Source organism: Callionymus lyra, chromosome 9, assembly GCF_982586985.1.
Source record: "Callionymus lyra chromosome 9, fCalLyr1.hap1.1, whole genome shotgun sequence".
Classification (NCBI taxonomy): Eukaryota; Metazoa; Chordata; class Actinopteri; order Syngnathiformes; family Callionymidae; genus Callionymus; species Callionymus lyra.
The window spans coordinates 27,456,935-27,470,439 of NC_141826.1; positions in this window are offsets into that span (position 1 = coordinate 27,456,935).

Genomic DNA, 13,505 nt, shown 5'->3' on the forward strand with positions numbered 1-13,505 from the left:
TTTATTTTTAAAAATGTTTCCTCCGGTGGATAAAAGTACACGTTGAAGTATTTTACCTCATACTTTAGTGTAAATATACTTAGAAAGTGTCATTTTCGTGGTGAATTCATTGGTGTATGTTTTTTTAATAACAAATGTATTTAGTTTAATGTTTGACAAACAAGGATTTCAACAAAATAAATGATCTTTGTTTCTTTCTCTGAGTTTGAAGCGACTCACGGCTGGTTCTGGTGTTTTTTTAAAGGCATTAAAAATAACTTTGATTCTTTGTAAAGTTCTAAAGAAACATTTGTGACATAAACTATAAAATATTATTATTTTAAAATAGATAAAAGTCTGTGGCTTTCAAGTATATAATATAAATACATCAAGTATATGATATAAATACATCAAGTATATAATACAAATACATCATGTATATAATACAAATAAATCAAGTATATAGTACAAATATATTAAGTATATAATACAAATAAATCAAGTATACAATACAAATACATGAATTATATAATACAAATAAATCAAGTATATAGTACAGATATATCAAGTATATAATACAAATAAATCAAGTATACAATACAAATACATGAATTATATAATACAAATAAATCAAGTATATAATAGAAATATATCAAGTATATAATACAAATATATCAGTCACATAATATAAATACATCAAGTATACAATACAAATACATTAAGTATATAATACTCGTGGATATAATCAAGTGTGAAAGTAACATTTCAGAACTAAAAAAAACTCAATCAAAGTATTTTAAATCTGTATCATTTGTAGCTCGGACAAAAACAGTCTTGGTAGGAAGACGTGAGGAGGAGGTGAAGGAGGTGAAGGAGGTGAAGGAGGAGTAGGTGAAGGAAGAGGAGGAGGTGAAGGAAGAAGAGGAGGAGGTAAAGGAGGTGAAGGAAGAGGAGGAGGTGAAAGAGGAGGTAAAGGAGGAGGAGGTAAAGGAAGAAGAGGAGGAGGTAAAGGAGGTGAAGGAAGAGGAGGAGGTGAAAGTGGAGGTAAAGGAGGAGGAGGTAAAGGAAGAAGAGGAGGAGGTAAAGGAGGTGAAGGAAGAGGAGGAGGTGAAAGAGGAGGTAAAGGAGGGGGTGGAGAAGCAGGTGCAGCAGAAGATTGTCAGGTGATTGTTGCTCGACCTCATGCCAGGATAATGCAGGAGTCCATAGGTGTCCCTCAAGACAATCCGACCCTCATGCTGATCGCCTTTCAGCGCCGGAGCCACAATCTCACCAATAATTGCTTTTTCCTGTTTGGATTTCTGTGCTCGACGAACACAGAGATCGACGGATTATATTTGCTGCTCCTTAAAAGAACGTTTGTCGTCTGGAGACTTCATGACGTTCACCTCCTGAACAAACGAACAAATCCTTCAACTCTGTCATTAAAGTCCTTTGGTTTCACTTTAGAAACATAATGTTGATACGAACGACGACATGTTTTCTTCAGCAGAGAAACACAGCGTTTTGACACCAGATCAACAAAAACTGACAAAAACGGATTTTTACTCACAGTTTCTTAACATGTTTCACAATCTTTAATAAAAGTTATATATTTTGAAATACATCTCAAGTAAATGTTACTTTCATACACGTCTAAAGAAGAAATAAAGGAATTCGTTTTTTACAAACTAAGTCATATGACCTGAAACTTTATTTATCTCAGTGATCGTTGAACGTTGTTCCGAAAAACACGTACAACCTTCAAATGTTTGTTGAGAAAAAAAAACATTGTTTTATTTTTTATTTCATTTGTTTGCTGCAATATTTGGTTTCAAAAAATGTTGTTTGTAAATAATCAAATATACACAAATATAATAATGAATATATATAAATGATAAATGATAATAAATGTTGTCTTAACATCCAAAAATTAAATAAGGTGTCCCACAAGGGTCTTATCACGCCTCATCTTGTTTTTAAAACTATATTTATATATATATATATATATATATATACATAATAAATGTTTATCTTAACATCCAAAAATTAAATAAGGTGTCCCACAAGGGTCTTATCACGCCTCATCTTGTTTTTAAAACTATATTTATATATATATATATATATATACATAATAAATGTATATCTTAACATCCAAAAATTAAATAAGGTGTCCCACAAGGGTCTTATCACGCCTCATCTTGTTTTTAAAACTATATTTATATATATATATATATATATATATATATATATATATATATATATATATATATAATAAATGTTTATCTTTACATCCAAAAATTAAATAAGGTGTCCCACTAGGGTCTAATCACGTCTCATCTTGTTTTTAACTCTATATTTCTAATGGTGCGTGGATAATTGAATGTTATCATATTAATTTTGTTTTATTTTAATGAATCAAAGTTTTCATCCTAATTATCTGAACTAAAAACTAAAAATGATGTTTTCACATCTAAGTCAACACTTTTGAAACTGGTGAAAAAAACGCAATATTTTCAATGTAACATTTTCATTTGTTTGTTCAGAATTAACTATAAATAAAATTTTGTCAATAAAAAAAAAACGAAACATATTTAAATAGTGTTTGACAAGTTTCCTGGTTTCAACCAAAGTTTAGTCCGTGTTAAAAAGCGAAGACGTTCAATTAAAACGTCTGAGAAAGAGATTTTCCAGCCGCTGAACCTTCAACGTGATGTTCGCCGTGAGCCTGACGGACGAGTCGCACTTTAAAGTCGGAGGAAAAAAAGCCGACAATGGCTCTTACTTCAGCTGCACTGACCCGACTCTATAGCGTCTGCACGACACTGGACCCGCAGGAGGACCAGCTCATTATTAACAAACCACTTGTCTCGCCCTCGCAGGGTTCGGGGTTCAGAGACGGCGTGTTCCATGAAAACAGGAACAAAAAGAGAAGGAAAATATCAACTTGAACCGCCAGCAGTGATTATTACGAGCGTTTGAAGCGATAAATGTGTTGAAAATATGATTAAATATTATAAATCCTGATGTTTACTGAGTTCAATGGTGTTCAAGTCGCTCCAGGGTCGGAGGTGAAGGCGTGAAACGTTACCACAGACGCTTTGTTTTCCTTCTCCAGGAAGATAAATAATGCAGGACAGCAGCCGTCAGTAACGTTTCTTCATGCATTAGACATGAAACAGCTTCGTGTTCCGAACAAAGAGGCTAATATTGACGCGAGAAACACAAACCTTTTCGTTCTTTCAACGAGCGTCACTTCCTGTGCGTCCGGCGACACATTTCAACGTGACTTCCTGTTCGTTCATAATGTTTATTATATTTAAAGAAGGAATGATCAGATTTATGTTTTTAGATTTTGCATCATCAACTACTGCCTCTAGAGTAAAAGTACATTTTACATGTTTTATTTTGATTTAAACATCTGGAAATTAGAGAAGGCGTTCCTCAAGGGTCAAAACAGGTTCCTTCTCTTTTTCCGAAACACTTTATTCACGATTTATTTAAGATTTAAAAAGAGAAAAGTATTGTAGCAATTTTTTTTTCCTTTTTCTATTATTAAATTAATCAATGTATTAATTATATATAAACATCAATCAAATCTATATTTATTTATAGCACTTGTTTTTAAAGAATAAAGTCATTTTTAATGCAATATTCTGGTCGATTACATCCAAAAATGCATTTTCATTTAGAGAAACAACCAATAAATGTTTGGGTTTTTTACTTTTGTACATTATTTGTTTTCTAACAGAATAATAGAACAAAATATACTTTTACTATAATATACTTTAATTACATTCATTTACTCTTTTTTTCTCCGAAAACTGATTGATTTACTTTGATTTAAAACCTCAAAAGCCTCAAAATTAAATTAAATTAAATTAAAAAATTAATACTAATTAAAAAAATATATATCATAACATATTGTTTTATATATGTATTTAATATTTGTGTATGCATTATACACTGTAAAATAATAAGCTCCAGAAAGTGATAAAAAACCATCAAAAACAATAAAGAAATAAAATAAAGGAGTTTCTTTGAGCCTGAGAATCACATCATCCATGTTTAAAAACACAAACCAGTTTATAAAAGTATTTTTCTTGCTACAGTTTCTCTGACTCTTGCGACTTTAAACACCTGCTTGTTTCCTTCGATGATCTTCCAAGAGTCTCGTCTGAGATTCATGGACGTCCTGAAGCTCTGACTCTCTATTACCTACAGAAGGTGAAATGTGGGGCAGGCAGACTCGGCTTGTCGGAACCATCCGAGGGTGAAATTGCGACACCAGACAGCCGGGATAATAGCTCAGAAGGGGGCTAATGTTCCCGCTGCATTCACAGAACATTTTTATAATGACTGGATTAAAAGGGAAATTGTATAGATTTATGTTATAGACTTTTTTAATTCCTCGTCTTGACGAGCGTTTTATCTGGCGGTCGGTGACGCTCCTGCCAGACGAGCACTTTAATCGGAGATAAGATGCAGGAATTGCAGATTGAAAAATGATAATCTACGAGTGTTTCTAACGGGGATACAATCAAATAATTATCCTCCCCGAGCTCCATTATCTTCCCAAACACCCACATATCCCCGTTTTACGAGCTGCGAACTCTTCCAAATCTCTTCTAAATTTCCTGGTGACACATGTGTCGACGCGTGTTTCCGCCGCTTAAAGCGACGTCTGGGATTACGGAGACATCGGGGCGTCCCCCTCGTGATGTCCCCGCGAAGGCTTTACCCAAATTCAGTCGGTAATTCGTCTGCTTTTTAGATCATTCCAAATAGTCCCCAAATCCCCGAGACCCACCACTTAACACTCCCACTAGTGCTAAACCTAATCTTTCCTCCGGCCGGGGTCACCGTCGTGGCTTCTAAGCCGTCCAGACCAAGACTTAACTCGGTCCAGAACCACATGTTAAGAGTCGAGGACCCTGATGTGGACCCGGAGAAGACCCGCGACAGGTGAGTCCAGAAGAGTCTCAAAGAGGTAGAAACTGGAGGCAGATAAAGGCGGGTGTCGTCGCCGCAGAAACACCATGTTTGTGGTCGAACCCTCTTCATTAGGAAGATGTTGGATTGTTTTGATGTTGCTCGGGCAGCAGACGGAACTTTGGCTCAGCACTGGAAAGAGCAGACAGACAGACAGTCCAAGCCGGTTTAGCCTTGTTTAAAATTATTAATCCACTTCTAATTCCAGCTGGCCCCCCTGACAGCATAGGACCCTATCAAAAAAATCAGCGCCTCCATTGTGAAGCCTGGCAGAAGGAGACGGGGCGTATCGCTTCTGCTCCAATCAGTTTCTCGAGGTTTGGCCGATTAAAAAAAAGAATCCACCGCCCCCCCCCCTCGCACAGCGGGTGTATAACGGAATCATTAATTCCCCATTAATTTCAGAAAAACTACAGAATGTCGACTTGATGGCGGAGACGAAGGAGGACGAGGAGCGACAAGTGCTTTTCCTCGGCGACGTTATTGACGCCTGACGCTCCCGAGCAACACGAAAAATAACAGTAAAATTGAATATTTAAAGAAGAAAAAACATCAGTGAAATTCACACGAGAACAGTTTTTGTTTTTGCTCGAAGGCACAGCTTGAAATAATGTTGGACGACGAGTTACAAACGTTCAGAACCTGCTCAGAACATTATTTACGCAATAATCTTATAAATTTCACGTTCAAAACTGGCTCGGAACTTTATTTACGCAATAATCTTATCATTTTCACGTTCAAAACATGCTCAGAACTTTATTTACGCAATAATCTTATAAATTTCACATTCAAAACTGGCTCAGAACTTTATTTACGCAATAATCTTATAAATTTCACATTCAAAACTGGCTCGGAACTTTATTTACGCAATAATCTTATAAATTTCACGTTCAAAACTGGCTCGGAACTTTATTTACGCAATAATCTTATAAATTTCACGTTCAAAACATGCTCAGAACTTTATTTACGCAATAATCTTATCATTTTCACGTTCAAAACCTGCTCAGAACTTTATTTACGCAATAATCTTATCATTTTCACGTTCAAAACCTGCTCAGAACTTTATTTACGCAATAATCTTATCATTTTCACGTTCAAAACTGGCTCGGAACTTTATTTAAACAATAATCTTAACGTTCAAAACCTGCTCAGAACTTCATTTACGTAATAATTTTCACGTTCAAAACTTTATTTACACAACACTTGACCATTGAACGGTATTAACATGTAGTTTCTTCCATTAAAAAAATTGTCGTATAAATAAAATACTTTACATTATGTTCATATATTTGACGGTAAGTTTCCTGGAAGTGAGTCAACGTTTCTCGAGGATTATCTTGAGTGACAGGATCATCTCGGCGGTTCATTCCGATCAACAAATGGTGTCGATAAAGTCTATAAAATGATAGGTAAGAAGATGCTAATAGCACGAGGTGTTAGCATTATTATTACAAACATTACACAAGTTTAAATGTAACTCGTTGTTATCGACAGTTCGTTGTATTCGTTCATACGTTTCACTTTGTTGATCCTTCATCATCACTAGAAGAAAGAACATATTTGTCCAGACGTGTCTCGTGACTGATGTTGTCTTGTTTTATTTCTTTATTTCATTCTATAATCTGCCTCTTTGTTCTCGCGTCGCGTCTCTAGTGTGTCGCGGCGTCTCATGTCTTGATGTTTTGATTGACGATCTTCAACTTATGCTGGTTTTTATTTGAAATACTTTTGTTACATCGATCATTATCTCACTTTAAAAACCATCAAATGATGAATCAAAGATAGAATTAAGTGGATTTTTGATTCTAGTTTAGAGACAAACATTCTTTATCTTTTAATAAATTTTCCTTTTTTTGGTTTGTTGGCTATTTTGTCTGGTTATTGTTTCTTTTCTGTGGACAATAAAGCTTGTTTTGTGATGTATTTTATCAAGTAGATGATGAGATGTCACTCAAATCACATTGTCTTTGGATCAAAAAGCTGGACTGATTTTAACCTTTAAAAAAAGAGGAGAATAGTTAAATAAATTCACAACAAACAAACAAAACGTTAAACAAATATTAATGGTTTTATCATCTCTTGCTTGTTTTTCTTAATATACCAAGATTGTTTTAAATTGTTGTTGTTGTAAATAAATAATTATAGCTTAAAAAGTCAATGTGGCACCTGAAGAAGAGCTGTTTGCACTGTGAGTTCAGTTTCTAACTGTTACTTGTCGAGTTCAGAACATTTTCAAGCAACAGAAGTTTTGCTCAACGTTAACAATGTGTTAATATCTTAACCGTTAGATCGTGATTTCAACTTTGTCGGAGCAAGAATCCAACTTATGACCTTTCAGAGAGAGTGTGACGATGACAAAAACAGTTTGTAACTCGACGACCTTGAGAAAACAAGCTTTTAAAGAAGATAAACCTCGAAGGACGAAGTAAACTCTGCAGTAAAATGGAACGAACCGGTCGAGCTACGACTGATTAGCATTAGAATCGTCCTCCACGTGAATAATTGACGTGAGTACAGTCAGCAGAAAACAGTCGTTGCATAAGAAACTGTGGATAAAATCATATCTGCTGACGATGCAGTCGCACAATAACAGCAGCTCAGACGAGCGACGACACAAAAAGGGGTCGATGTTGGATCTGTGCTGGACAAAGAGCCGGTTCCGTCCGTCCCAACATAAACACGGGGCGCAGGCTTGGCCCCCAGAACGTAGGCCCCTATCATCACCCTTTTATGAACACACACATGTTCCAACTGTCGTTCACACAAACGCTCATGAGGCCATTATAGCTGTCGCTGCTGACGGCCTTTCATATCTGCCTGTCTCCATGCCAAGTGCTCATCATCTCTGCACCAGACCATTAGGAGATGTCACACACACACACACACACACACACACACACACACACACACACACACACACACACACACACACACACACACACACACACACACACACACGCACACACACTCACGGACACACACACACACACGCACGCACACGCATGCTTGTTTGAGCAATTATACTTCAGGAAATAAAGTCCACTTAAGCATAATCAAAGGTAAATAATGAAAAGTATTTCAGAAAAAGAATCAATTATTTGTCATTCGACGTAGATTCTTTCGCACCATTTGTGCCATTCTTTCCCGTCGCTCTTTCAATTACGCTCCACTTTTCTCTCCCCGTCTGACTTTTGATTGACGCGACAAAAGAGATTGTTGTGGAGATACTAATTATTTAATGAATTTTTTATTTATTTTAAAGTTCCCTGGGTGGCGACTGTTACACTCGCGGGGAAATTACAGGCTGGTTGACAGTGATTGAGGCTGGAACAGTGGCGGAGGAAGAGAGGCGGAGGAAGAGGGGCGGAGGGCGAGGGGCGGAGGGCGAGGGGCGGAGGGTGGAGGGCGGAGGGCGAGGGGTGGAGGGCGGAGGGCGAGGGGCGGAGGGCGAAGGGTGGAGGGCGAAGGGTGGAGGGCGAGGGGTGGAGGGCGAAGGGTGGAGGGCGAAGGGTGGAGGGCGAGGGGTGGAGGGCGAAGGGTGGAGGGCGAGGGGTGGAGGGCGAGGGGTGGAGGGCGAAGGGTGGAGGGCGAGGGGTGGAGGGCGAAGGGTGGAGGGCGAGGGGCGGAGGGCGAGGGGTGGACGGCGAGGGGCGGAGGGCGAGGGGTGGAGGGCGAAGGGTGGAGGGCGAGGGGTGGAGGGCGAAGGGTGGAGGGCGAGGGGCGGAGGGCGAGGGGTGGAGGGCGAAGGGTGGAGGGCGAGGGGTGGAGGGCGAAGGGTGGAGGGCGAGGGGCGGAGGGCGAAGGGTGGAGGGCGAAGGGTGGAGGGCGAGGGGTGGAGGGCGAAGGGTGGAGGGCGAAGGGTGGAGAGCGAGGGGTGGAGAGCGAGGGGTGGAGGGCGAAGGGTGGAGGGCGAAGGGTGGAGGGCGAGGGGTGGAGGGCGAAGGGTGGAGGGCGAAGGGTGGAGGGCGAAGGGTGGAGGGCGAAGGGTGGAGGGCGAGGGGTGGAGGGCGAAGGGTGGGCCGTGCCATCCAAACATGCCCTTCAACCCTCCCTCCTCTTCAATTTTCAACATTCCATTTCAACAAAAGTGTCGTATTAATGACTTCAATTCTATTTTTTCTGCTCAAAGTTGCAATTTTCCCAGAAACAATCCTCGAAAATGACGAACAAATGGCAGCAATTCCCCTCAGCGAGGGGCCGCGTGTCACTACAATGGATGTAAATCATAAAAAAAACACCTATATTTCTGTCACAGAAACAGGCTTTTGTCAAAACCATGCGTCCTCCCCCCTCACCCCAAAAACCGATAAGTAGGGCACGCGGGGACTGGGCCACTAAAGACCGGGTCGTTATTGATTTGACAAGCGAGTGAATAATTCATCTCTAGTGGAAGCATCAGCTGGGCCCGGCGTTTATCAGCGGCGTAGATGGACATGTTTGGACTTTGACGTCTGACACGTTCTGGCGCCGACAGACCGAGACGCCGTCCGTCCTCGAGTCCACCTCTGCGGACCAGCGTCGCGGGATCCGCTCCCATGGTTCGCCGGCGATCATTCCAAATGTGCCGTTCAATCCCAGATTTCCTGCGATTTCTTCGGCCAAATGCTGCTTAATTTACGATCATTTCCAGCTTCCCTGCAGCTCTTGGCCAGTGGGACACAAGGACAGCTTTATGCACGGGTGTAATTCACACACTCCCTGGCACTCCACCCAGCAACTGCCTTCCACCAGGAAATTCAGATTTACACTCTACCTCCGCACCAGAAAGTACGTGATCGGATGCAAATGAGCGTGTGTTGGATGTCAAGCCTCGATGCTACCGTTGAACTCACCGCGTAAATCACTTCGGCGCCGAGAACCTCGAGAACCGCTCGCCAGGACGGAATCGAAGTTTGAAAAAAAGACAAACCGTTTGTGGCCGACGAGGCTCAGCGGGAGAGAGACGCTGGGTCGCGGCCTACTGCCATCGGTGTGTTACTGTGTGTGAGAATGGATATTGTACATGCTACTGCAATGTGAACCATCAACTGGTATTTTAACTCATTGGTAATATATATTAAAACTAAGAAGACTTTACTTTATGCTAAAAGAAGGAACATATTGGTAATATATATTAAAACTAATAAGACTTTACTTTATGCTAAAAGAAGGAACATATTGGTAATATATATTAAAACTAATAAGACTTTACTTTATGCTAAAAGAAGGAACATATTATATATATATTAACAATCAAATGGGCTGGAAATCATCAAAACATCATGAAGAACCAAATAAAATTAAATATCTTGTTAAAATTAAAACATATTTTCAGAAGTAATCATTTTAATAACAAATAGTTTCTAAATAAATTAAAAAATAAGACTTTAACAATACAATACAATACATACACCAACCGAAAAGTGAAACTTGAATTAAAAATGTAATCGATTAATTGAAAAAGTGAAATAATAAATATGTCTCTAGAGCTGCTTCTAACGTTCTAAGGCAACTATAATCATTTTATGAACAAAATATAAAGCAGTTAAAAATAATTAATTAAGAAAAATGTAAGAACATCAGAAATAAATGATGCCTTTAGGAAAGAAAATAATGAAAAATATATTTAGAAACTACAGAATCATCTCTCAATTACTTTCGTTAAAGATAAATCTACTTTAAATCCAAGTTGATGAAAATGAAGAACTAAAGCAAGAGATGGAAAATAAAGAAGTTTAAATTGACAACATATGGACTTGAAACCAACAACTGGATTATACTAGTTTAACACGATCATGTTAGTCTGACTAGTACTAGTATAGTACGATACACATCGTACAACACACATTATGGTTTTGTTTAAAGTAAAGTCTTATTAGTTTTAATATATATTACCAATATGTTCCTTCTTTTAGCATAAAGTAAAGTCTTATTAGTTTTAATATATATTACCAATATGTTCCTTCGTTTAGCATAAAGTAAAGTCTTATTAGTTTTAATATATATTACCAATATGTTCCTTCTTTTAGCATAAAGTAAAGTCTTATTAGTTTTAATATATATAACCAATATGTTCCTTCTTTAAGCATAAAGTAAAGTCTTATTAGTTTTAATATATATTACCAATATGTTCCTTCTTTAAGCATAAAGTAAAGTCTTATTAGTTTTAATATATATTACCAATATGTTCCTTCTTTTAGCATAAAGTAAAGTCTTATTAGTTTTAATATATATTACCAATATGTTCCTTCGTTTAGCATAAAGTAAAGTCTTATTAGTTTTAATATATATTACCAATATTTTCCTTCTTTTAGCATAAAGTAAAGTCGTATTAGTTTTAATATATATTACCAATATGTTCCTTCTTTTAGCATAAAGTAAAGTCTTATTAGTTTTAATATATATTACCAATATGTTCCTTCTTTTAGCATAAAGTAAAGTCTTATTAGTTTTAATATATATTACCAATATGTTCCTTCTTTTAGCATAAAGTAAAGTCTTATTAGTTTTAATATATATTACCAATATGTTCCTTCTTTTAGCATAAAGTAAAGTCTTATTAGTTTTAATATATATTACTAATATGTTCCTTCTTTTAGCATAAAGTAAAGTCTTATTACTTTTAATATATATTACCAATATGTTCCTTCTTTTAGCATAAAGTAAAGTCTTATTAGTTTTAATATATATTACCAATATGTTCCTTCTTTTAGCATAAAGTAAAGTCTTATTAGTTTTAATATATATTACCAATATGTTCCTTCGTTTAGCATAAAGTAAAGTCTTATTAGTTTTAATATATATTACCAATATGTTCCTTCTTTTAGCATAAAGTAAAGTCATATTAGTTTTAATATATATTACCAATATGTTCCTTCTTTTAGCATAAAGTAAAGTCTTATTAGTTTTAATATATATTACCAATATGTTCCTTCTTTTAGCATAAAGTAAAGTCTTATTAGTTTTAATATATATTACCAATATGTTCCTTCTTTTAGCATAAAGTAAAGTCTTATTAGTTTTAATATATATAACCAATATGTTCCTTCTTTAAGCATAAAGTAAAGTCTTATTAGTTTTAATATATATTACCAATATGTTCCTTCTTTAAGCATAAAGTAAAGTCTTATTAGTTTTAATATATATTACCAATATGTTCCTTCTTTTAGCATAAAGTAAAGTCTTATTAGTTTTAATATATATTACCAATATGTTCCTTCTTTTAGCATAAAGTAAAGTCTTATTAGTTTTAATATATATTACCAATATGTTCCTTCTTTTAGCATAAAGTAAAGTCTTATTAGTTTTAATATATATTACCAATATGTTCCTTCTTTTAGCATAAAGTAAAGTCTTATTAGTTTTAATATATATTACCAATATGTTCCTTCTTTTAGCATAAAGTAAAGTCTTATTAGTTTTAATATATATTACCAATATGTTCCTTCTTTTAGCATAAAGTAAAGTCTTATTAGTTTTAATATATATTACTAATATGTTCCTTCTTTTAGCATAAAGTAAAGTCTTATTAGTTTTAATATATATTACCAATATGTTCCTTCTTTTAGCATAAAGTAAAGTCTTATTAGTTTTAATATATATTACCAATATGTTCCTTCTTTTAGCATAAAGTAAAGTCTTATTAGTTTTAATATATATTACCAATATGTTCCTTCTTTTAGCATAGAGTAAAGTCTTATTAGTTTTAATATATATTACCAATATGTTCCTTCTTTTAGCATAAAGTAAAGTCTTATTAGTTTTAATATATATTACCAATATGTTCCTTCTTTTAGCATAAAGTAAAGTCTTATTAGTTTTAATATATATTACCAATATGTTCCTTCTTTTAGCATAAAGTAAAGTCTTATTAGTTTTAATATATATTACCAATATGTTCCTTCTTTTAGCATAAAGTAAAGTCTTATTAGTTTTAATATATATTACCAATATGTTCCTTCTTTTAGCATAAAGTAAAGTCTTATTAGTTTTAATATATATTACCAATATGTTCCTTCTTTTAGCATAAAGTAAAGTCTTATTAGTTTTAATATATATTACCAATATGTTCCTTCTTTTAGCATAAAGTAAAGTCTTATTAGTTTTAATATATATTACTAATATGTTCCTTCTTTTAGCATAAAGTAAAGTCTTATTAGTTTTAATATATATTACCAATATGTTCCTTCTTTTAGCATAAAGTAAAGTCTTATTAGTTTTAATATATATTACCAATATGTTCCTTCTTTTAGCATAAAGTAAAGTCTTATTAGTTTTAATATATATTACCAATATGTTCCTTCTTTTAGCATAGAGTAAAGTCTTATTAGTTTTAATATATATTACCAATATGTTCCTTCTTTTAGCATAAAGTAAAGTCTTATTAGTTTTAATATATATTACCAATATGTTCCTTCTTTTAGCATAAAGTAAAGTCTTATTAGTTTTAATATATATTACCAATATGTTCCTTCTTTTAGCATAAAGTAAAGTCTTATTAGTTTTAATATATATTACCAATATGTTCCTTCTTTTAGCATAAAATAAAGTCTTATCAGCACATGTCTAAAGAGTAG